The 26,605-nt window shown below is 38.7% G+C and overlaps 1 protein-coding gene across 2 annotated transcripts in view; it reads right to left on the bottom strand.

Annotated features, from left to right (window-relative positions):
* Nucleotides 1-26,605, bottom strand: part of LOC129723969 (mucin-12) — a 148,379-nt gene that overhangs the window by 25,335 nt on the left and 96,439 nt on the right. For both annotated transcript variants that reach the window (XM_055678489.1, XM_055678490.1), the window contains one exon: nt 20,944-21,041. The gene's annotated coding sequence lies outside the window, so the exon portion shown is untranslated. The remainder of the gene's footprint in view (nt 1-20,943; nt 21,042-26,605) is intronic.

Below are 26,605 nucleotides of genomic sequence, written 5' to 3' on the forward strand. Positions count from 1 at the left end.
TTACGGAATTATTACTGAAATTTGCTACTTCAGACCATCAAATTGAATAATTCCAATCGAATGTATTACTTGGCCTATTATTACCCTTTTGCATTACATTGACGCAAGACAGGCTATCATAATTCTACGTGAACCTTGCGGTCGTGTCTCATACACAACCTGTTCAACTTTTTTAACGTGTAAGGATCAGAAAATATTATTTTAGGCCCCCAGCAATGCTAAAGGTGTAGAGTTATGAATTACAAAAGTTGAATACGCAAAATTTTCACTTTACTTTTTACTCTAAAAGTAATGACGCAAAATTCTCCTTTTGTAAAAAAATGTTATTTAAAAAAAGTAGAAAGGTGGTATCCAGGACACGACCGCATGACGTTGAACTACAGTATTTTTATATTCCATTAAAACAAATAGTAGAGGGAATTATAGCTCTAGTATTTTCTGCCATTTTATCTAACAGTGCATTACTAAATGCGGAGACGTTAAAGCGTTATAAATAATAATAAATACTAAAAGAATGGATCTTTTATATAAGCACTGCCACTACAGAAAAGCTTTTTTTCGTAGCTGCACTACCAAGACAATCATTTAATTTAGCTAATTGGGTAAAAATTTCCTATCTTAGCAAAAAGCTAACTCAACGAGACTATCTGAAATTGGAGATCAGAACGATTCAAGCAGAAATTCTAAGATTGGAAATTGTTAAACATTAAAACGATCAAACTCATGCTAGGTTGGCTCCAGCTCAGCATATAAAAAAGCAAGAACTCAATTACACGCTTTTTGCGTAGTTGTTATCAAGGTTTTGGCGAGTGACAGAAAAATATAGTACTTCTTTAATTTAGAGCAAATGTTTTGTTATTTTTCACGATAAAGACAAGTTTGTGTTTTGTGCGAGAAACTAAAACAAAACCGCGCACCGAGAAACAAAAACGAAAATTAAATGCATGCTCATTGAGAAAACTTTATCGATAATTTATGACACTCCTTTTACCGATAATTTATGATACTTAAAAGAACCTGTTTTGATCTAAATGAAATTTCTAGCAAATAAGTGTTGATCATTTATCAGCAATAAATTTTTTTCGGTGAATAAAGGCTGGCTGAAGAAGTTTAAATCACTGCTGTAAAGTCGAATTATTCAAGCGTGTTCGTTTTTGAAAGTGTTAATGAATAAACGAGAAAATACTAAATCTTCGATGAACACTATATGCTATATGCTATAGCAATCCATACATACGAACGAATAAGAAATTTAATTCGATGGCGTGCGCTTTTATAAGCGACTGATATTTGCCACCAACCGCTTTCTGCTGCTCCAGAAAGAATCGTCCACTTTGCCGGTCAACGCACGAATGAGAAATTCAATTCGATGGCGTGCATGTGATACCGGTACAATTTTGGAATGAAAATGATGGGGTGAAATGTTGGAATCTTTTAAATCAAGGTTTCGTCAGTTATTTGGAAAGAGGGAGGAGTTTAGAAGAATAGGGAATGGCAAGGAAAGTAAAACAACAACAACAAATCGTTTACAAAGTCAAATCGATTGTATCCGTTAGTGTCGGCTATGCTTGGGAAGAGAAGTAGTGATTGGTTGCTCGGTATGATTTAACAATCGATGTTATTTACAAATTTTTCAATTTGTTTTTGTTACATAAGTTTAATCGTAAAAGAATATCTAATCGGTTGATACCAAAACCTCGATATTCTGAAAAGAAATGACTGATATATAAGTACTCAAAACCTGATTACTTTTCCCTGGTTGAATTTCAGATTTTCAAATTCAGGCGCCTAACTTCGATATAGACGTTAGTCCAACGTCAAAAGCAACAAGGTTCATCCCCAGTCAAGTAGCAACACATACTGTCGTAGATTTTGTACATGTTGCTAGTTTTGCCAGCTCCAATTCATCCTGTGTACGTGTGTTAGTTTTTTCATGGTCCAAACCAGAAACACAAAAATTGTTTTCTTGTAAGCGGATTCAAGTCATGCAGAAAACATAGACTTTTTTGCTATCATCTCCGGCAACTCTGCAACACCTTATCATTTCAAATCGATGAGAAATGAATTAAGCAAGAGAATGAAACAATGGTGTTCCTACGGGAGTGATTTCGCATATGTGTGAATAAAGGTGACTAAAATGAATTTGATCGCATTAATACAAATGAATTCTCACTAACGCATGCATTGCGGCTCTTGGTTGCAGGTTCTCCTGCAGCAAACCATACATTCGCGTAGCTTTCCTTTATTTTGTTACTATTTTGTCTGATGTGCCGTAAAAAAGTGATAAAAAGTTGCTCATAAGCAACAAAATCTCCATTTGTTTTAGATCTAGTGTAGGAAACCTATTTCAAGCAGGTTTGCAGCCTCTTATGTATTGTAAAGTAAAGTAAAATACAAACATAAGTATATCAACTTATTCTCTATATTTTCCTCTGTCAGCAATGGTTTTCAGATTTTAAGAATGATTTAGCAAACTTCAACAATAATCAATTAGAGTTCCCAATCGAGGAACACTATCTCACTCATGTCGATCCTATTTTAAGCAGCATCTGCTTTGCTGTAATTTTCTTCAGCACCCCAATGGCGCCTAAATGGTGACAATTTTGGTTGATTCTTTTCGATTGATGTTCATTCAAATATTTCCCTGTGATGAACGGGATTTTATTATTAACAAAACAGCTAGATAATCAGAGTATTTGTTTTCGTCATAGGAATTGTCGATATTCAAGTTTGAGGCCGTTTCCTTTGACTGACTAATGTGCCTTATCAACTCTGTAGTGTACAGTCTCTGTAGTTCTATGAAATTTGAACTACGTATGGTTCGTATTCGAACGTTATTTTCATTTAATTGAATAAACACGAGCGTTGACTGGGTATTCACATTCAAATCGTTCGGTGTATGTGATCGATGACGCGGGCTTGAGAATTCAGATTAGTTTAATGTTTATTCGTTTTCGAAATATTAACTAAACTACCCATTAAATTCTGAATCAATTGCAAGTTTTCCAAATGTAAAAAATACATTTGGGATTTCCTGATCTGTTAATCCTTCAAAACAATGTTATCCTGTGGCATGCTATAAAGAGCGATAGATTTTCAGAATAGTTGCATTTTAGTCGCTGTGGAGGAATTGATATAATTAAAATCTAGTTTATTATGTTCACTTTAGTTTAAATTTAATATAAAGCAGTATTTAGTATAAAGCATGTACGTTTCGCTAATTCATTGGTTTTATCTAAAAACAAAGCGTTGTTCTCTTTTTCGCACTCTCAATTTTTCATATGCTGTAAACTGACAGCCGTCACCTGGTTGTATGACTGTCTATATAGAGGTGTGTACAGTACTTATACTAGTCTAGTGATAGTTGCGCTAAATGATAATAGTTATAAACTGGATATTTAAGTTTTTTTTTACAAGAAACTACGGCCCTCTTTCGTTAAGATAAACGCTACCTCACACCATCTATGTAATTTAAAATTTTCTGCTCTGCTCGCGTACGCTCCTGCTAACAGTGCTGACAACACTGGCGCACAGCTTGACAGACGCAAAAACCGTGCGACGTGGTACACTGTCAAGGCCAGTTTCAGGCCGTGGAAACTAGTAGCGATCGCGATGTTTATTAGTGTAAAATGAAAGGTAAACACAGTTTGAGCGGTTGAATTACTCGTGAGTACCTGAATTTGTGAAAAATATTTCAGTGATCACCGTTGTAAAATTGTAGACAACACCTTTAGGAAAAAAAATGGTGCGAAATATGACAGTTTAGCAGTGTTTTGAAGGTTGTAACTGGAAATTTTCAAGTGCAATAGCAGCTGTTTGGTAGTAAATCATTCATTGCCAGTAAGTCGAATAAATTACGACATCACATGAGGCATTTCCGAAACGTGTTAGTATGCATGAGGAAGCCATCGGTCCTCCCATACATGGAGTCCGTCCCGTTTCATCAGCTACATTTTTATACAAATATTACTATTTTTTAAACAACGTGACCTGCTTATCAATTGAGAAGGTATATATCCTAACAAAATGAAATACGGTGACTTGAAAGGCAAAATGACGCGGGCTAACATTTTCAAAAACTGTAAGTCATCTAAGTTTAGCCATTATCTTTATCGTCCAAATTTTTCAAACTCCAAGAAACTGGAACTAAATTGTATTTAAATAAGGGAAACCACGTCTGCAAAACGCAGATTTTTAGAGTCCGTGTTCAGATTTTTATTGATTCGCAGATATTTGCAGACTTTCAATAGTTCCTGCAAATTTTTGTCAGAGTCTCCACATGTTTACGCAAATTTTCTCGAAATCTGTGGAGATTTTTGCAGACCTTTGCCTGCGTGAGCAAAATTTTTTCGAATCACGGATTTTCAGATTTCTAGCATTTTTCCGGGTTTTTGAGCAGTTGCAGACATTTTTCAAAAATATCTGGCATCTCTACTAATCACTACGAAACGATTAAAATTTAATGGAATCAAATCCAAAAATATTGACGTTGTTTCGAATGTTCTCCAAGCATCTTATTGGGGACCACAGCTTTTCATTCTGTATGCAAAAGACATGCCCTCCATTCACAATAATCTAATTCTATTCTTCTTCTGTACCCTAAAAGTTTTGATCTCTAAATTTCCTGGAAGCTTCAAATTCTCCTTTTTATTGTTGACTCAGTTCAACATTATTATTGTAGTTTGTACAGAGGAACCAACTGGTTTTTTATAATTCCTATGGAAACGATGGTGCGCGATATATCTTTTCTCCGTATCACTGATAAGATGGCTGTTATCAGTGTCAACAGAAGGGCTTACCTTGAACTTGTTTGAGCTTCGCTTTTCCACTTTTTAGTGAGCGCAAAAATAAATCAATTCTGCTCACGTTGCTATTCATGAAACTTATTTTATCAAGCTTTCTAAAGTCTAATATTGGCGTACACCGGAGCAGGAAATCAAGAATATTTGCTTCCTCAGTTATGTAGACTAGTAAATGTCAAATTTATATATAACGCGTGATGGAAGCAATACGCAGAAAACAGACGATCCACAGCCACACCGGTGTCTGTAAAACCTCAAACGTACCACCCTCGCCGGGTCTGGAAAAGCTCTTTTGTAGGATGACACCCCGTTAAGCATACAGACGCGAGGCATACGGACGCGAGGCATAGTACCCTAGGCATAATGGACGGCAGGCATACGGACACGAGGCATATGGACGCGAGGCCGAATGGATGCGAGGCCGAATGGACGCGAGGCCGAATGGACGCGAGGCCGAATGGACGCGAGGCCGAATGGACGCGAGGCCGAATGGACGCGAGGCCGAATGGACGCGAGGCCGAATGGACGCGAGGCCGAATGGACGCGAGGCCGAATGGACACGAGGCCGAATGGACGCGAGGCCGAATGGACGCGAGGCCGAATGGATGCGAGGCCGAATGGATACATGGCCGAATGGATACAAGGCCGAATGGACACAAGGCTAAGGGGAAGACATGCGAAATATTTCATTATCGTCATCATCATCACAGACCTCTTTCAATAGCATGTATTTCGTTTTAAAGTGACATTTGAAAAGCAATACACTCGCGGCCTTCGGCCGACTCGCTGTTCGAGCGAATGCTGTCCTTACTCGCTACCGCTCGTTCGGACTTAACTAAGGGAAGAAAACTCTGTTTGAGTAGACCTAGCAAACCAGTAGATCAGTCGTTTGGGTGCGAGAGGCCGCCGCTTCCGACGGCGGGTCGGCGGCCGGCTCGGACTGCGGAAACCACGGCGGCTTAGTGCCGCCTTGTTTCCTTGCCCTCGATTATGCGTCTTCGCCGCATGATTTCAAGAAAAGTATTATACCCAACTTAAACTCTTTAGGAATATATTTACACCTGAACTACATAATTGGATCTCATGCGATCGTACAACATCGCATTCGGCCTCGCGTTCATTCGGCCTTTCGTCCATTCGGCCTCGCGTCCATTCGGCCTCGCGTCCATTCGGCCTCGCGTCCATTCGGCCTCGCGTCCATTCGACCTCGCGTCCATTCGGCCTCGCGTCCATTCGGCCTTGTGTCCATTCGGCCTCGCGTCCGTTATGCCTTGTGGCAATATGCCTCGTATCCATTATGCCTCACATCCATTATGCCTCGCGTCTGTATGCCTAGCATACTATGCCTAACATCCATATGCCTAGCGTCCATATGCCTCGTGTCCCGTCCCCCTTTTGTAGTATCTAGCTTCTATCAACACACAGTCTGGCCCCTTGCCGCACCGTCGTTGGTAGATCTATCTCCACACGTATGCTGGTGCTCCCTCGAAGCGTTTCCACCTACTCGCAGTGTGGCATCTGCCCGGCCAGGGTAGAATGGCTGAGTCTTGGCAGCTCCGTCCAATTATCGTTTTGAACAAATATCAAACCATTTCAAACCGTACTCATGTGTGGCAATATTTTGTGCGAAAATTAACCATCCCACCCTAACCAGAACCGTCGTCGTCGTTTCGCAACAAACGAAGGTAAAAAAATAGCTCACTTGTGTAGGATATACGACCGTACCATACGTACAAAGCCCCGTCGTACCACGAGAGCGCGAGGGGAATAACACTACGGAAAATGAACGCAAATGGACCCGTCCCCGTGCTCTGCTCCTTCGCCGCCGGTCGCTTTTCTGTTTTACCAGCCACCCACCAGCCTAACCGCCATCGACACTGACGGGGCGGGGCTGCCCCTGGTTTGTCGGTCGGCCGGTTGATTATTTATGCTAGTAAACAAGAGTGCTACATGGTTGAATGTTGGGGCAAGAATAACCAACTAGCTATGAGAAAGCACAACAGAAGAAAAACAGCAGCAGGCTCCACCTCTGCCAACAATAACCCACCTCCTCTTACACCCTTGTTCTCGCCCATCGTCAAGCACAAGGAGAGGGCAAACAGGCGGAAAAAAAACCGAACTAAGAAGAGTAAAGCGAAGAAAACCAAGTGACGAATTTAGGTCAACGACCTTGACAATTCGTTTCAAGTTTTGTCTGCCAGCAAGCCAGCAACCAACGAACGGGCGAACGAGTTTTGTGGGAAATTTTCGCTGTTGCTGCGAAATTAAACGGGGTTTTGTTTTTGCAATACTCGCATATCGATATCAGTAATTATCATTCCAAGCCCTGTCAGTTGTAAATTGATTTAACATTAGAAGGAAAACTGAACGAAGCCAACTCGCTTCGTTTTTATTGTAATTGAACGGAAAAAAGTGTGTTTTCCTTTAGAGCGAGAGCGCGTTTGTTTCAATATCTACCGGGCGAATGTTAGCTTGAAGGGCGTGTTTTAAAGATACCCGATTAGTAAAATTCAATTTGTTTCAGTGTTTATTCTGTGAAAGGGCAAATTGTAGTGAGAGTTTAATGAATTAATATTGATTTACAAGCCTGTACGATTAGGATACTATGTACGATATATAACGTCAACGTATCTCGCTACTGACACGTACGGTTGTGCACGGTCTTCGTAGTAATATTAAATTGCTATACTGTGTACTGAGCTCCACAGAGCAAGCGTCAGAAAAAGTATCCTCTCACAGCCAAAACGATTTGCTATACCATCTGTGGTTCTACGTTAAGCTTACCTATGTGCACCCAATTACAGAATTAATTTCTTACTCACGCCTTTTTAACTGTAGCTTTCTCCAACTTTATTTAAATGTTTAATCTTCCAGGAACTTTATTGATTTTGCCGTATCTTTCGTTTAAGCCAGCTTGCCTGTGTAAACAAATCTAATAATTTCTGTTTTTCCGTAATTCGTTTCAGGTTTTCTGTTGGGTTTACTTACAAATAACTAGATAAATTGTTCCAACGTACAAATGCACTTTTTTGCATTAAGAAACTAGCTTTATAACTACTAATTTTAATAAATTTCACTGCAATAAATTGGCTTTATAATTCACGTTCGATTTTATCTCTTATTATTATTCTTCTGTTTCTTTTCTACCGTTTACTGTCGCTTTTGACAGGCTACCCAAAATCGCCTACCCATTCCAGCTACCCAACTCATTAGTCCGACGTCATCTCTCGAGGTTAGCCCAGCGGTGTTGACAATAGGTCTTTTAAGCATATATAAAATGAGAGGAGCATCTAGGCACAAAAATAGATTGCCGGTCCAACCTTTTCAAAAGCTATCGAATTTATCTCAGCAGTGTGCGCCGCGGTGTACTTCTGTGTATTCTCATTTAAGTAATTTACCACTCTTGTTTCGCTCAACTCTGGCATAAGCAGCAAGTGTAATAATTTTTCTGCGAACATCAGAAAAACAGCACAAAGTAGAAAAAAGTGTGGTCATAAAAATTGGTACATGCAACACTCACGAGGGGTAAGAAGTGAGGAGTGAATATTTACTCTGCTTTTTCCACATATTGAGGAGGATAACAAGTCTGCTGGCTAGTGGCTACCCATACGGTTGTGTACGGTTGTAATAGCAAACTAGTTGCTTTATTGTGTACTGAGCTCCACAGAACCAATCGTCAGGAGATCAAATCCGCCTATGTTGTTGTCTTGTTTTTTTTCGTCAGTAAATTATTTTGACGTAGAATTACGTCCTATACCAACATTCTGAGAGGAAGTGAAAAATAAAAATCTATCCTCGAGAGTGCCACAAAAATTATCCAATTTCTAATGCTTATAACTCAGTTAATTGTCAACGAATTTCTTTCATTCTTGCAGTATATTGATTGACAAATTAATAACGCGTCCACCGAGATGCGGGAAATTGCGTTCTTCGATGCTATGATGCTGAAAACAAGACCATCCAATATGAGTATTTTTTATAGACTAGCAGCTACTCAAAACTATAATAAGCAAACACTGACGTTAAGTTTGCTCTCGGAATTAAATTGAACTAGTTGTTTGAGTTGCTTTATGAGTTTTGGAGCTCAACAATCAAATAGTCTTTAAAAAATAAAGGTACTGCACTCTTGTCAGATCGATATTCGTAAAACTTATTTTCTTGCCTTTAATTGATTTTTCAAATTTTACAGAGCTGTTTCATCGAGCAGACCTTAATTTCTCTCATACTGCTTTTTGATGGTGAAGAGGACGCTGTAGCGATCAGGGCTCTACATTTTCGAAACAAAACAATGAAACTGATAGTTTCATTTTCCCTTGATTCCTTTCGGCTACTATCAACGAATCACTTCTTTCTCTCTTTCCCTCTTTCTTCTTCCGAATCATTTTAAATGAAACTAATGACTATATCAATCGACGCAGAGAGTGACGAAAGGAGAGACTCTTCCCTTTCCTTCAGCTTCTCAATTGAAATTAGCACAGCATCGCGTCTTTTATGGCAGTTTTCTAATACCGCAGGCCGTAGTTGGAACGGCAATGGCATCCAATAGATACGTTACGCAAGTTCCAATCAATATTTCCTTCCTCTTTCCTATATATACTGTATGGAAGCCTTTTGTCTCCGTCAGCGCTCATTGCCATTTTTAATTGAGATTCGTCATTTGAGAGTGATAGTGATAATCTCCGCTTTCAATTGAAAAGCGTTTTTATCAATTCCAAGCCCTCATCACAGCAAGAGCTTTCGACTGTGACTCACGAAGTGGTCGAAAATGATACAAAAGCTTTTCAACTGAAAGCGACGGGTCAAAGCGTCACTATAACCTGATAATTTTCAATTGAAAATGACTTTGTCAGGCTCTGGTAGCGATAACTGTGTTACAACAAACTTTAACATTATTTTTGAATGACTCATCCAATTAAGCAACGCTCCTCTTCAAGGTTACTTAACATTTAAAAAAGAGAGAGAGTTGAAAGAATATTATTACCAGGGATGTCATGTAGAAAACCTCATGTAGTTTTCGACGAGTTTTCTACGTAGAATACCTCTGGTAGAATACCTAACTAAAAACGAGTATTCTACGAAAACCGGCAAATAGATTTTTGTGGTGAATTATATGAAGAATAAACGAAATTTAAGTTTAAAAATATTATTTATTTTTAATTGTGATGTGATGAATTGTGATGATTTTAATTGTGATGATTATTATTTGACTTGAGAACAAATTTGACATTTAATATCGTTTAAAGTTGCATGGAATTTTTGGTGTTATTTTTTTAATATATGCCAAGGGAACCATGAACCATTGAGATGTTGGGTACGCTCTAAATATATGAGATTTGAAAGCGATAGCATAGTTCTGTAGAAATCAGGCCTTAGATGCGCTTTTGCTGTTGCACTGATTTTGTATGTGACGTATATTATGCTATGTTGCTTTCATTAGCATTCTTAAGGTGCCGCCACACGGACGCTAATTCCCTTAGTTTCTAAGTCATAGTTGATTGTAAAAAGCATTTTTTTTTCATCATAACGCGAGATTGTACTGTCAAAAGCTATAACATAGAGAACCTGAACTTCTCCGTCATGCCCGAATAGTTCATAGCCTACTATTCAGTGATGAAAAAATGCTTTTTACAATCAACTAAGACTTAAGCAGGTATTACACGAAGCAAATTTTGTACAAATAAAGTTCGTACCAAAAATAGCAAATATTCGCTTCGTCTAATACCTGCTTTAGAAACTAAGGAATTAGCGTCCGTATGGCGGCAGCTTCAGATGAAAACAAATATTTTGTTGACCCGTGAATTACAATTGAAATTATTGAGTGAAAACTTTGTTTGCTTTTTTGAGTTTCTTTATCATTACTTGTTGGCACAATTTTCACAAGGTCTGTTCAGCTTCTGGGCTCCGCGGATGACTTCGACATCATATCACGTAACTTACGCCCGACTGAAAGCCGAAGCTGGACGGATCGGACTGCGGATAAATGCGTCGAAAACAAAATACATGCGAGCGAGAGGCTCCAAGGAGAACAACATCAGCCTCCCAACTCAAGTCTCTGTAGACGGTGATGAGCTTGAGGTGGTCGACGAGTTCGTGTATTTGGGGTCACTGGTGACCGCCGACAATAACACCGGCGAAGAGATCCAGAGACACATCCAGGCAGAAAATCGTGCCTACTTTTCACTTCGGAAGACACTTCGATCGAATTGAGTGCGACGACACACGAAGTTGACGCTGTACAAAACCCTGATAAGACCGGTAGTCCTCTACGGGATCGAGACAACAACGCTTCTCGCGGAGGACCTTAACGCTCTTGGAGAACGGAAGGTGCTGCGGACTATCTACGGTGGAGTACAGACGGACGACGGAGAATGGCGACGGCGCATAAATCATGGACTGCACGCGCTGCTTGGAGAGAATCCCATTGCACATCTGACGAAAGTCAATAGGTTGCGGCGGGCCGGTCACGTCGTGAGGATGCCGGACGACAACCCTATGAAATCACTTTTCTTCAGTAACCCTATCGGCACCAGAAATAGAGAGGCGCAGCTAGCACGATGGCTCGATCAGATCGAAGCGGGTGATGAGACGCCTGGGGAACTGGCGAAACACAGCCCAAAACCGAGCAACATGGTGACAAATTCTTGATACAGCACGAGCCACCACGGCTCTCGTCTGATTGGTAAGAAGTAAGATATCATTACTTGTTTCGCCATAATCACAAAATAGTCCGGAAAAACACTTTCTTGCTTCTTCGTGTTTCTTTGTTTTGTTATAATAATTCTCCCGTTACTTAAATACACCTGATCAGCGCAGCGAATGGCTTTTTAGGCGTCGTACACAATTTACGTAACGCCAGAAGGGGGGGAGGGGGATAGAGTCTACGTTACTTATTGTTACGTATGGGGGAGGGGGGTATTGGAGACAGTTACTTAACTGTTATGTTTGCTCAAAAATTAAAAATTTCGGAGGGGGTCAGGCTGTTCAGCGTTACGTAATAATAGGGGGGTGAGTCATATCGAACGTTACTTATCGTTACTTAGGGGAGGAGGGGGTCTGAAATCTAGATTTTTAGCGTTACGTAATTTGTGTACAACGCCTTATGACTCATACTGTGAATTTTCGAGTGTTTGAGAGTTTTCTACATACAAGAGGTTTTCTACCGTAAAAAACGTAGAATACTGTTTTCTACGTAATTTACTTACGAGTCCCGGAAAATCGCGTAGAATACCATCCCTGATTATTACTGAAATTTACCGCTTCAGACTATAAAATTGATTAATCTTCATCGAGTGCATTCCCTAACTTAAATACATCGACTTAAAATAGGCGTAATTCTACGTTAACCTTGCGGTCGTGTCTTATACTCAACCTCTTCAACTTTGTTTTGATATTTTGAATTTTGAAATCCAAAACAACCGCGTAAATTCTGAAATCCGCGTAGAAAAGTCATTTTCTTAAGGCGTCTAATTTTTTTTGCTAAATTCATTCAAAAAAGAATTATAAAAATCGGGAAAAAGATAAAGTCTGGTCAAATCAATAAATAATGTTCAGTATTTGGATTAAACAAACTCATCGGACACTCTGAATAAACGATTTAAAAATAAAAACTCATTAAATTGGTTATATACCTTTTCAGTTTTCGAAAAATCGATTTTTTTATTGCATTATCTTTAAGTACGACTTTTGGAGAACATCTTTACAAATTTTTCATAAGGATCTGAGTGATAGGGAGAAAGTTAGAGCGATTTGAAGCGCGCCTCGTCACGACCGCATGAGCAAAACTTGGGACTTTATGCGCGTTTATCTCGAAAAGGTGTTTCTCGAAAAATGACTTTACCGTGTTTACGATTGCGGTAAAACTACTGAACCGATTTTCTTCTTTTTTTTAATGTTCGTTATTAAATTCCCCGATCGTTGAACGATCGTTTTTTGATACATTAAGTTTAGCTTGGCTGGGAAAAAATTTTTAATGCAATTTTCAAAGTTCAAAACATGTTTTTTCGGGTAAAACGTTTCCGGTTGCACTGAAAACATATACTTATGAAAAATATCGTTCAGATACCCGGCACACTTCTAAACTAATGAAATAATATCAGTTTTTTGATCTCTGTTGATCTACTGGGTCGCTACCGTAAACACCGCAAACCTCTGCAAAAAAGAAGCGTTTCGGGGAAACGGCCATTACTCTACAGAAATTGATATTTCTTTTGAACAAACGTGTTTATCACTTTTTTTTGAATAGCTGAACTTTCAGAGAATTGGCACTTTTATGCAATACACGCCTGGAAAAGCTACAAAAATTCTTTATTTTTCTCGAGCAAAAAGGTTTATAACCCCTGAAAAACATACCGCGTAAAATGAACTTTATGAAAATCCGTAAAAAACTGTAAAAAGCGACTTTAGTGTACACATTTTGTCATCAAACCAATGCAGCTGCTAAGCTTTAAGGTAAAACGGGATTGAGGCATTTTTCCATAGAATTTTGAGGTTGGGTATCATTGTGCTTCACGTTTTTGAGCATAAAAATCTCAGATTCCACTAAATAAACAGCCCTCAAATTGCTACTGCCAAGCTTGCGATAGCGGTGCAAACAATTGTTCAAAGTTTCACGCACGTAGACTCTATAATGCAAAACAAAATTAGCTAGTGAAATTCGAGGTTTGTTGCATAGATATTCGTTTTGAGCATCTGATTATAACATTTTCTAATTCACGTTCCAAATTTATACAAAACTAGAACTGTATAAAGATATTGCGTGTGTAGAAAGGAGAACGAAACACAGTGAAAAATGTCCGCGTTGAATATAGCAATCCGTTGCAAACGTTTTAAGCACATAGAGCAGTGGTTCCCAACCGGGGGTCCGCGGCCGACAAGGGGTCCGCGAGATTTACCTTGGGGGGCCACGAAGCTCTTGGCAAATTTGACAGGTAATCAACATTTCTTTCTAGACACCTCTGCGAAGGACCGAAACGTGAAACAAATTAGAATAACACAACAATATGGGACTGAAAAACGCTCCTCGTATAGCAAAACTTGTATTTGAAATTCTTCTGGAGGCCGCGAAACTTTCTTAGCTTCGCATAGGGGGTCGCGGAGCCAAAAAGGTTGGGAACCACTGGCATAGAGGATGTGGAGTACGAAGCATAAGGAATACCGTTTTATGTTGGCGCAAATATTTCTTTCGAATGAAAATTGTAATATTCATTAGTTTGGCAAATCAAGCTTTGCTGAGAACAAACGGAGTATATTTTTTAATTTTTAATTTGGAATAAAAATATAGAGCAGCAATTGGTTTTGACAATCTGGACATCTATTCAATTTTTTAGTAACTACAAGTTCTCTAGTTTGTGGCATCCAAATTTACTCTGTGTTAGCTAATTAACAATAATATCGTGTTATTACACTTTCACACCAACATAAACTTCAGTTAGCGATAGTTCGAAAAAATCGGCCTAAAGTTCGCTAATCAAATGTTTGATATAGGCAATTGATATTTAACTATTATCTATTAATTATTTTATTATATCAATTATTTATTGAATAATTAAATCAATAACCGACTGTTTTTGGTTTGTGAATTTGAGCAATTTTGTTAAATTCAAAGCGAAAAATTGGAAAATATGTGTGGCCTGTATTATATCATTATTTTCACATATTCGGAACGTGACACAAGTTCAAAATTAATAGAATTTCAAGTGGAAAAGTGAAAAAAAATTAAATGGCAATCTATAAAAATTATCCACGTACAAAGCATTTAACGTATTTATTTTTCATTCAAATCGCGACTGCTTACCCAACTCGCAAAAAGCACACAGCAAGCGCGAGGTTGCCTGCAATGCAAACCAAAACACAAAAATCGCTCCAATCCGCATGCATCAATTCCGTTCGCCCCTCGTGCACCGTTGCAAAAAGCCAACCCCCCCCCTGCCACCTTCTTCACCCTTCTCGGGAACATCGCAAAAACCTGCAAATGGTCGTTCGTCTGTGTACGTCTGCATGTGTGTGGTATAAAAAACGCACGCAAATAACGATACTATTCTAGGCGAGCGGGAAGGGCCGAGACCCCCCGGCGCACACATACGGATACCAGATGAGCACCGCGTGTGTTTGAAAATAATCACCCACCATACCCATCATATCACCACCGACTGGCCGCGTCTATAACCGTCGTGAATTCCGCATTTCCCCCGGGGGTGACAGCAGGACAGCAGGAACTAAATCTAGTACGAGACGGCAGCGCGGCCGTGGATGAGCTTTTTATTTTTTTGTAGACTCTGGCTTTAAGACAAAACGGATGCTTTTTTACCGCAAGGAAGCGGCAGCGGTGGTAATGGCGTACAAGGCGGTGCAAAGTGTCATCTAATATTAATAAACAGCAGCACATATTCTAGTTTCCATACGGATGGCCGTACCGGGGCGTACACGGGAATGCCATCATCGTTGACGTTTGTGGAGATGTGTGCTGCGAAAACCAGGTTGAGATGGTACTTTCCTGCGTTTCTACATGTCTACGGACATAAATACAGCGCTCGCTGTGGCAGACGGTGACGTGATGTGCATGAAGATGCCAAACGATCAACATGGAGATTTTCCTACAGGTCTCGTCAGTTTCATAAATCGACACGAATGGACCGTAATTTAGCAACAAAATAATGCCCGCATAATCTACTAGAGCGCCGTGGATAATAGTGCAAAAGCACGTGGGATATCGATTCGACTTGTCACCTTCCACGCTACATACAGTACCAAGGTGTGCGCGAAGTTGATTTCATAAAGACATAAAATCAAAGATGCAGAAAAGAAAAAAAAAACTGATAGCCACTGCCTTTCATTTTTACACGTAACAAAAAGGCCTATAGAGCAGCCAAAGCTATTTGTTATATTATATCCAATTGCCTCAATTGTCTGTTGAGGTTGTATATCACACTGACCCTTATAAAACTGGCAATAGTTATAGTCATAATTATTTTTTCTAGAGTACCACGAATTGAATTCTTATTAAATAATTATTGAATAACTGAAAAAGAAAACAAGTCGAAAATTGATTTTACTTTTCACTTCAATAGTTGGTAAAGCATCAATTTTGGCCATGAAACACATCGATTTTTCTATCTTTAAAAAATGTTGCATTGAAAAAGTTCAACGAATCAGATGATCTCACCGTTATTCTTAGCTTAGCTTAGCTAATTGATCCGAATCAGTAAAATTGCACAGTGAATTGAATGAGGTTGGAAGTAACCGACCATTCTTATTGTACAAGTTTTAGTGATTCAATACTTTGAAGGACCAATTACGACGCCGGCCACGTCCTTACAATCAGGTGGGATGAGGGAAGGGATGTTAGTGTGACCCTTGCTATTCGGAGACCGTGTTTACCACTGCATCTCCACAAAGGTCAAAGAAAGGAGGTTTTTGTTAGTAGAGAAGGGCTCGTTGGATCAGGATTCACTTTGATAGGTGATGCGATCATTCATGTAACTCCTACCTGTCTCTATTTAGCTATTTTCGGTTTATTCTATATTCAACCGGCTGACTTGAGGAGCACACTTAGCTGATTTATATTTGGTATCGGTTTAGACCAAGAGATAATGCTGCGTGCGAAGTTAGCTCATTACGAAGGCGAAAAAAATATCTTTAATGTCAAACATCGGAAATATTTAGGAGCGGCGAGCGCGTAAACCATCCACCACCCGTGACGAATTGAGGTGAGGGGGAGGGTGGGGGTTCAAGCCAAGCTACGTAGCAAACATGAAACTAAGAAAAAACATTGGATTTTTTGTAATTGTTCTTTTTTATCACTGTTTTGTCTCTTTAGAGTCATTTATATTACTTCCTTGTCTTTTATTGTTCATTTATGACTCAAGGTATGTTTTGGATAGTAAAATTTGGAAAAAAATATCATGTGGGGGGAGGGTTGTTATAAAGCTACGTAATTATCTAGAGAGGGGTCCTAACTTTGTGACGAAATGCTACGATGGGGGAGGAGGGGGTCAAAAAAACCTAAAAAAAAGCTGCGTCATTTATGGATGTTCCCTTTGCAAAAACGTTAAAAAATAAAAGATTTATACTTTATTTACTGTATCGTAATCGCCATTTCTAATGTTCACATTAATACTCTCTTCGAAGGACTTTTGGAACTTTTAAATATAAAAATCTCAATCCTATTGAGTTTCATTGATATTTTTCATCCAATAAATATACCCTTTTTCAGTTATTTGTTGTTCTATTTGGGGTAAACACAAAAAATATCACTCTGCGAAGCGTATATTTGACACTAGATATAGACAGTTATATTTTTTCTCATCAATAAACATGATAACCTCTTTTTCGAATCGACAAAAGAGAAATATAATTGCGGCCCTAGAGCTCAAACTAGAAAAAAATTAAAAATTATAGCTATTCGACCATTCCTTTAAATTTTGGTACCCCTTTCATTTCAGTCCCAACATTCAAGAACTCTTTCTGAAAAGATAAGAAAGTTAGAATTTCATCGATAATTTGGGTCACTTTCAATTGTGATTACAGGAAAATGTGCGCTCCATCATATGTAACAACTTTGTAGAAGAAAGTTTTTCTCTAGAATATTACTATCGAGCTCTAGATCCAAATTCCCCCCCAACCACGTTTCCTAGAAGGCTGTCAAATAATTAACTGAGCGTCTCCACCGACTAAACAGTGAAAGGAGGCGCACGGTTAACGTTCGCGTTGGAGTGGGTAGGAGCTTTTGTTGCGTAACTGAAATATCTAGAGACACCAAAATACACAGGAATGGTTGAACAGCTATGTATAATCTTTCAATTTTTCCGGCTTGAGCTCTTGGACAAAACCTGTGTGACTAGTGTAATCAATCAACTGGTTCAAAATTATTATTTTTGGATATAAAATAAATCGAAAATTTTTCTTTTCTGGTTAGCCTGTTTAGAAACAAATCACTCTTATGACGAAACAAAAATAATACAGGTTATGATGAAGAACAAATCCTGCAGTTTCAAACACAGTTGAAGCCAGCTCCCGATTTGTCGATATTTTTCGTTTTCAATTTATTTTTTCGTTTTTGAACCAGTGGATGGATTTTTGATGTCTTTAGGGCGGGCAATGTATGTAGTTTACGAGAATGCGAAAATGAACGAGAATGTAAGGTGTGACTTTGGACTTAGAAAAATTTCCCTCGTCCAGACGGAAATCGAACCCCCAATCTCCGTTGTATCCGGCAAGGTGTTTTAGCCAATTAAACTACTGGGAAAGGTTTAACTCACCCCAAAACCAATGTCGAATTACCCTCTACTATTGTGTTCCCGTGTCTCAGCACGCCACTGCACACACTGCCCTGTGGGAGTTTATTTCTGTAACTGAGAGAGTGGTCTCTTGACAAAAATGAAATTAGTTCGTGAAGTAACCTTAGCTTAACAAGTCGTGGTGTGGCCATTGCTGTCCGTAAGAGTTGCCAGTTCAGATCAAGATCAAATTAATGTAATTGTTTTTCTTATTTCTAATTTCGAGAAAAAAATCAAGTAATCATATGAATGCCAAATTTATAAAATTATCATAATTATTATGATGTTTTTAAATAGAATTTACTCAAATAGAAAAAAGACATATAGAAAACTTATAAATATGAATTTCAAAATCACTTAAAGGGACATTGTGATGTTTGTCTTAGAAAGAACGATGAACAAATGGAAAGGGCATATCTTTAGATAAAAAACATCGAAAACTAAAGCTCGATAGTAATATTCTAGAGAAAAACCCCCTTTTACAAAGCTGCTGTACATGAGGAACCGCCTATTAAAAAATTATCAAACATTAGGGTGACCAAATTATTATTGGAATCAAGTATCTAACATTTTTTATCTTAAAAGATAGAAAACAAAAAGTTCTACAATGTTGTAGTCCCGTAAATTTTAGGCAACATTGGAAAAAAAAATTTCTATAAGATGATTTCACCGATATTCTACTGAAAAACAAAATATGAATCACAAAAAACATGTGTTTCTATTAAAAAATCGTTAAATATGACACGCATTCGTTTACATTGCATTGTTATAGAACCGTTACTTAAAACACTATTCCATCGACTGCAAAGCGTATTTTGCATTAGTATTCATCACATCCCACACTGGGGCCAGATAATGGCATGATAAATAAATCTATTCCAAGGAAAAACCAATTAACCAGCTTAAACGCCAAGCACTTGGAGTAATCTGATGAGTCACAAAAATCTAAGTTCACCATGAAGCGCCAGGGGTTTCTGTTTTTCTTTCTTATTCTCTCCGTCCCAATTACGAATTCAAGCCAAACGGCTCTACCCGAAGCGCTAAGTAGCGCACCGAAAAAATAGGTGCACTATTTTATACACTATTCTCTCTCCAAACCGGTACGTTAGCTGTGGGCAAACATCATCCGCCCCGCGACTGTGAAGACGTGGCTAGGCAAGACGAGGAGGTATCTGAAGCGCGTGCAATGGCAAAAACAGTAACAACAACTGGTTTCAAAGCTTGCTGCGGGAATGTTGATGATGATGATGGCGATGATAGGAGCAGCGACGGCGGGCATTGAAAATCGTAAATACACCATAGCAGGCCGTATGCACGCGACTACTTCTGCATGTAGTGTGTGTACGTACGCTGCACTGCAATATCACACATTGTAATGGTGCTCGTCGCAAGTAGTAAAAAGTTGCTACGCTTACATAAACGAGTTAACTGCATGCCTGAGCCGATTCTTGACAGCGACGCGGCGTGGTATACCGAAGCTAAGAGTAGGCAGGAACGTCGTCGCCGCGATTAGCGTGCCAATATTTACTGCGGCAGTGGCATTGGCGCGACTCAGGAGGAGGTTTAGACTTCGAAGGTGATACTTTCTAGTGGCGAACGTGACAGCTCAAGTGGCATTGTGAGAAATTAATTACGACTGTCGAGAACTACACTGGCACGAACAAAGCAATCAAAAGTGGAAATGGATGAAATAAATTTTGAAAGAAATTCTTCCCATACAATACTAGTAAACAAAGTGCATTGTGATCGCTGAAGCGTCTAATTTGCTTCCGTATCAAACACAATACGCTCTGGGGATTGCTTGCAAACAAGGAGTGTCACCCTAGCGCTACCAGTTCTGTCAATCAATCGCATAATACTACGACCTTTCCGCCTGTAGGCTACGCTCGGTGTCAACCGGGGGCTACCGGCGGGCGCGCATTGCATAATAATTGCGTGCGAAGCAGGCGCCGCCAATGGCCGCCGGCGGTGGCATTTCACGATGCCATTTAAACGATGACATTGCGTGGAACTTATGAATTGCAATTAAAATCGTTCGCGGAATTCTCCGGTGCGCATAAAGCACGCCAGAATTAAGAGGGACTAAATTTATACAATTTTCGTGATTTATTCAGCAGTTGATTACTGTTCACTGCAGCGATTCTTTCCTTTTATGCTCATGAGGGATTTCACGCAAACTTGAATGAAGTTGAGTTTAGTGACAGCGTTGAACTATACATCTTTACATATGAATTTAAAAAAAATCAAGAGATTTTCACTAAACATGTTGCTTAAATTATCGACGTCAACAAACTCACAAAATTCCACCTGAAATTTGAGAAGCAGCAACCAATGCGTGAAATGCCTCTGTTGAAATAGTTCAACGTATAATAAACCACCCACCTGGTTTCGGGGTTCGGTTCGGTGAAAGAAGAAATTGTTGATGCTTGTTGTGCCGGCAAAAAAACTCGTCTCCATGATTACCGGCTGGAAGCTCATCGTTAGAGCAATATGATTGCACAGGAAGCCCCGATTGGTGTTTTCGCATTCATCATTCATCAACATCAACGGTAACAAAAGCGCCCACGGCATATTTGAGTAACAGATGGCGATTAAAATTATTCTTTTTGCTTTCCTCTTCGAGGAAAGAATATTGATCAAAGAAAAAAAAGTTTTGTTAAAACGTTTGTAGAAATCGTTCTAGGCTACACTAGTCGATTAAATTCAGTGTCATACATTCTCTCCTAGGTGAATCGATGCTTTGCTTTTTTTCCTCTCTAGATTTCCAACGAGTTGGGTGATTATACTCAATAGTGAGAATGTTGCCATAGCGAGAATTGAATTACCGAAAACACTCCCGAATGAAAGAAATAATGAGTTTCACTCACCTTGCCTACGATTCGATTACTGCTATTGATGCAATTGTTCGGGTGTTGGGATTTCAGGTTATTTATTCATCGTTGAACGATGCTGGATGGTCGAATGTCTGTAAAAAAAATAAAATAGAATGATTGATTAATAATTTTGCTTCTTTCCGTTATGAAAACAACAAATTTATAGAAATGTCCAGTAAATTTTATGATTCTTCAAATGCTAATAAGTCGGTTAGTTTTCAATGGATTTCCTTCATTCTTGTAGCAAACGATTGGAAAATCATTTATGCATTCGCTCAAATGCAGAAAATTGTAATTTGGTTATTTGAACTATTGTACACTGGGGTCGCTTGTTACGCGGGTTGTTTTCATGCGTTTTTTTAAACGGGATATTTTTACAATAACGTGGATTATTTCTACTCGATTCGGAAGATTGTTTGTACGAGGTATCAAATAAGTTTAGTATAAGTATATCTAATCTAATCTTTCAAATACGGTACTACCAACCGCGTAAAAGCGACCCCAGTGTACTACATATTGAAAATTATCGAACCTTGTTGAAATACAAATTTCGACTTTTGATTGGTCCCTTGATGTTTTCTTTCCCTATCACAGTCGACAGAATTTTATACCTAGTAAATCAGTTATGCACTCTTTGGGCTGTATTAGAACCTGTCTCTGCTCGAACCTATCATTTTACTAGAAGATGGTGACAGGATGGTCCTAACTATGAGCAGTGGGTAGTAGAATTAGTGGTAGCGTCAACGGGAGGTGAATGTGTCAAATTTTCAGAATGAAAACAGTTTTGTACTGTGTTGTTAGAAAAGTGCCTTATTCCCGCTGCCGGGGATAGCAAAGAGATGCGATCAGCATCATATCCGATAGTAAAATGAACAATAAATTGTCATTTTGGTGACAAGTTAAATACTTAATTGAGGAGTTATTATAACCGGGTACTAGCAGTAGTGGTGGTAGCACGTCAGTCGTAGGTGCAGCGGCACTAAAGCTATTCGTATGTTACTTGCATTGTTGCAATGAATAATGATCCATAACAATAACTTTCATGCAACACTTATGAAATAATGCGATAACACTGTAGAAAAATGGCCAAAAATGGCAAAATACTGCTAAATATGAGTATTTTCGGAATCGGGTGGATGCCCAGAGGTCGTAAATCGACTCCTAATGCCGTTTGGAAATTCAAAGTAGCAGTTTCTGATTTGGGAAACAGTTTTAAATACCACCTTGTGGGAGTATTTCCTGATTCGGAATGATATTTATAGGCCGTAACTCGACCCTAGTTACCACTTTCAATCTTTTTAGGGCCACCACATTATTACAAAGATTATATTATTATAAGATTAGTCTATCGTGATCTTAGCGTCTATCAATCAAAGAATTATTGTAATTGAGAAATTTACTTCGAATTTATCACTTGCGGTAACTCTCGAATGCAACAACGCAAGTATTGCAGCAAACAGCTGCATGTAGTTCTACTTCAACTTTGCAGCCGTTGCTTTGCATACAACCCTTATGATTTTATTTTACTTTCTTTTTTTCATTTGTTTCACATTCTATGTTTTGAGATTTTGAAATTTTGAGTTTTGGACTTTGGCATTTTAAGTTTTTCTATTTTGATTTCTTAATTTTTTCAATTTTCAATCTATAACCATATTAACTTTGCTTTGATTTATTGACTCTTAAACTCGTTGAATGATTTGAATTTTTTGTCTGTAACTCTTTGACCTTTGACTTTTTGAGTGTTTAGCCTTTTTGATATTTTGATCTCAAGAAATTCTGACTATTTGACATTTCGACTTCGAAATTGTAGACTCTTGGTGTTTGATATTTTAAGTTTTCGAGTTTTATTTCGTGGCTGTTTGTCCTTTCGGTTTTTAGTCTCCTGTCGTTTCAACATTTTGAGTTTTAGTTTTTTGAATCTTTGAACTTTTTGACTTGTTGGTTTTTCGGTATTTTACTTCTTACTCCTTTGAATTTTAGACATCAATGGAATTTTTAGTGAAAATTTTCAGTTGCTGCTTCAAAATTGCATATTTTCCCAAATTATGGAAAAATGCAAAAATTACTCCCATTTTAAAACCGGATAAGAACCCAGCTGAAGTTTCAAGTTATCGACCAATCAGTTTGCTTTCTTCAATAAGTAAACTGTTTGAGAGAATTATTCTTAACAGAATGATGTCACACATCAACGAAAATTCAATTTTTGCAAATGAACAGTTTGGATTTCGCCATGGGCATTCCACAACTCATCAATTGCTCAGAGTTACTAATATGATACGAGCTAACAAATCTGAAGGTTATTCCACTGGAGCTGCTCTTTTAGACATAGAAAAAGCATTCGACAGTGTTTGGCATAAAGGTTTGATTGCAAAATTGCAAACTTTTAATTTTCCAATTTTCCTAATCAAAATTTTAAAAAATTATCTTACTGATCGAACTCTGCAGGTTGTCTATCAGAATTCAAAATCTGATAGATTTCCTGTCAGAGCAGGTGTACCTCAAGGTTCAGTCTTGGGTCCAGTCCTGTACAACATATTCACTTCAGATCTTCCTGATATGCCTCCAGGATGCACAAAGTCATTGTTCTGCGATGACACAAGCATTTCCGTAAAAGGAAAAAGTCTTCGTGTCATATGCAGTCGATTGCAGAAAAGTTTAGATATTTTTTCTTCCTACTTGCAAAAGTTGAAAATCTCTCCCAATGCTTCTAAAACTCAAATGATAATTTTTCCGCATAAGCTTAGGGCTTCTTTCCTCAAGCCAAACAATAATCACGTTGTCAAGATGAATGAGGTTATTTTAAGTTGGTCCGACAAGCTTAAGTACTTGGGACTAATTTATGATAAAAAAACTTATTTTCAAAGAGCACATTGAGAGTATACAAGCCAAGTGCATCAAATATACGAGATGTTTATATCCTCTCATTAACAGGAATTCTAAACTTTGTTTAAAGAACAAACTTTTGATTTACAAACAAATTTTTAGACCAGCAATGCTTTATGCTGTACCGATCTGGTCAAGTTGCTGTTCAACAAGAAAGAAAACGCTCCAAAGGATTCAGAATAAAATTCTGAAAATGATTTTGAAGCGTCCTCCTTGGTTTGGTACACTCGAATTACATAGACTCACTGGTGTTGAACCATTAGAAGCTATGTCAAATAAAATTATTAACAATTTTCGACAAAAATCGTTGCAATCCTCAATTGCTACGATAAGCTCTCTTTATAGCCAATAAGTTAGCAATTAAGTTAGTTGTAAGTTTACTTCCCCTTTTCTGACAAGTAGGTTTAAATCCCTACGAATGATAAGTCCTAATTGCGAAAGCAAACAAATCCTAACAATTAAAATTACAAATTTCTAACAGTGTTGAGAAGTCACCATTTGTGATTGGGCACACATACTCATTATTTACTAACATTTATCATAAATACTTAAGCTACTAACAAATCCCCCCTTACAAAAAAAAGTGCTCCAAAGGGCCGAATGGCGTATATCACTCGACTCAGTTCGACGAGCTGAGCATTTTCTGTATGTGTGTGTGTCAGATACGGCTGGACCGATTTTCATAAAATTATTCTCAAATGAAAGGTCTAGTTGCCCCATAAGACCCTATCAAATTTCATTGTAATCGGATTTCAACCAAATTCGGCATATGAGAGGTTTCGACGGCAAGAAATGTTTCTATGATTGTTTGAAAAATCCATGCCGGTTTCTGGAAATCAACCGAAAGTGACCAAATACCATCTAACAAGGGTATTTCTGGAATCATAATGATACACAGAATTCAAAAATCGACCTTAGATATCATTTCGAATTCTACAATGGCGACTTCCGATTCCTGATAAACAACCAAACTAGCCACACCATATGTGAGTTTCCAGAATAAGAATGATACATAGAGACCTAACATTGACTCCACATACCATTGTAAAAACCAAGATGACGACTTCAGGTTTTACCAAAACCACTCAATATGGGTATTTCCGGAGCCAGATAGATGCTGAGATGATGATGACTTTTTGTTTCTACAAAACAACTGATAGTGACCGAATACCACTCAATATTGGTATTTACAGAATCGAGGTGATATACGAATGCCAAAAAGTTCTTAATGCAATAAAACCAATCATTTCAAACGATTTGTCTTTTGAGTTTAAACGTGTCCAATATCCGGTTGGTCATGCATTTGTAGACTATAGACAAATCGCTAGGTCAATCTTTGAATGTATTTAGAAGTAATTTAGAATGTTTAAAATTATTTAAACAAAAAAATTATTCAGACGGAACGAAGTTTGCCGGGTCAGCTAAAATCATTTAAAGTCTTGGTACTTGCCTCGCCCGGTGGCGAACGCTACCAAAACGTTACGCTACGTTTTAATGGTAATTCGCACTAGAAAACTTTACGAAAAAGTGTGGTTAATGGAATGCAAAAGAAAGAAACAACTCCTAGGATCTTCTCGAACAGCACTATTCTAAATCGTTTATTCAGCATCCAACAACCGGATAACAAACAACAACCTTAAAATAGCACAGCGCCCTGTCGATAAAATTCCCGGTGCGCTTCGGTGGAAGTGAGATCGCAACGTAACGCACGCTAAGCTGCCCTCTAGAATTGTATAGGAGGTGGATTGAGCCCCGCTCAGCGTTGCCAGGTCATTTTTTTAAAAATCTGGAAAAGGCAAACTAAAAATGTGGAAAAAATGTGGCAGTCATTTCGTGAGGTGAAAGGTTAATTTTTCGGATAAAAGTCCTGGGGTACGCAAAATTTTAGGTGACGAAGTTGCAAAATTTCGCGCCAAAATTGAAGTGATGACCTTTTTGCGGAACAGAGAAAATAAAATCTGGATCATCCATGAAAAATCTGGATAATTGGACATCAAAGCCGTCTACCTGGATACATGTTCAAAAATCTGGATATTCCGGCTGAATCTGGATACCTGGCAACGCTGTCCTCGCTTGCGACGGCCAACTGACAGATGCTTGCGTGTCAAAATTCAATAACCCCCACGTATAGAGTAGCACAGATGCTGCTGCCAGTCACGATGTGACGGACGGAGTTGCACGACCACATTAATGCTGCTTTTGAAGCATACGTACGTCCGCGCTGCCGGTATTCGCGTGGTACGGTCAAAAACGGGAAATGAGTTTCTAAGTGTATTACGTCATAAGAATCGTACAAAACGAGTGATACCGATACTGACGCGGAGCAATGTGTCGCCCACTGAGTAGCGCGCTTCATTGCCTCAATCGGACAAAAGATCGCACATATGGATATAGGAGAATGGGACTGGTGATTGGCCTTGAACTCTATTTTTTCCAACAGCCGCGCGGACTCGTGTTGGCGATGAACGAAATTTCTGACGATAGCGATAAAACGGCGTACAATTTATTTCTGTCCACAAAGAGCAAGGAAAAGAGAGGGAGATACAGAGGGAGTATGTAAACAATAAGCTCCCTTCCATTCAGGCTGTTGAATGTTGCTCATTGTAGGACAAATTTAGCTCGCAGCAACGCATAGCCGTCTGGTGGCAGGAAACACAAACAACGAACAAAAGTTTCTTTTATTTGATAATGCCTCGATAACATGAGCAATCCGGCACTCGAGCGTGAATATCAATTTCACGCGATGTCAACGACTTTGTCACGTGAGCCCCCC

This window comes from Wyeomyia smithii, chromosome 2 (assembly GCF_029784165.1).
Source record: "Wyeomyia smithii strain HCP4-BCI-WySm-NY-G18 chromosome 2, ASM2978416v1, whole genome shotgun sequence".
Lineage (NCBI taxonomy): Eukaryota > Metazoa > Arthropoda > Insecta > Diptera > Culicidae > Wyeomyia > Wyeomyia smithii.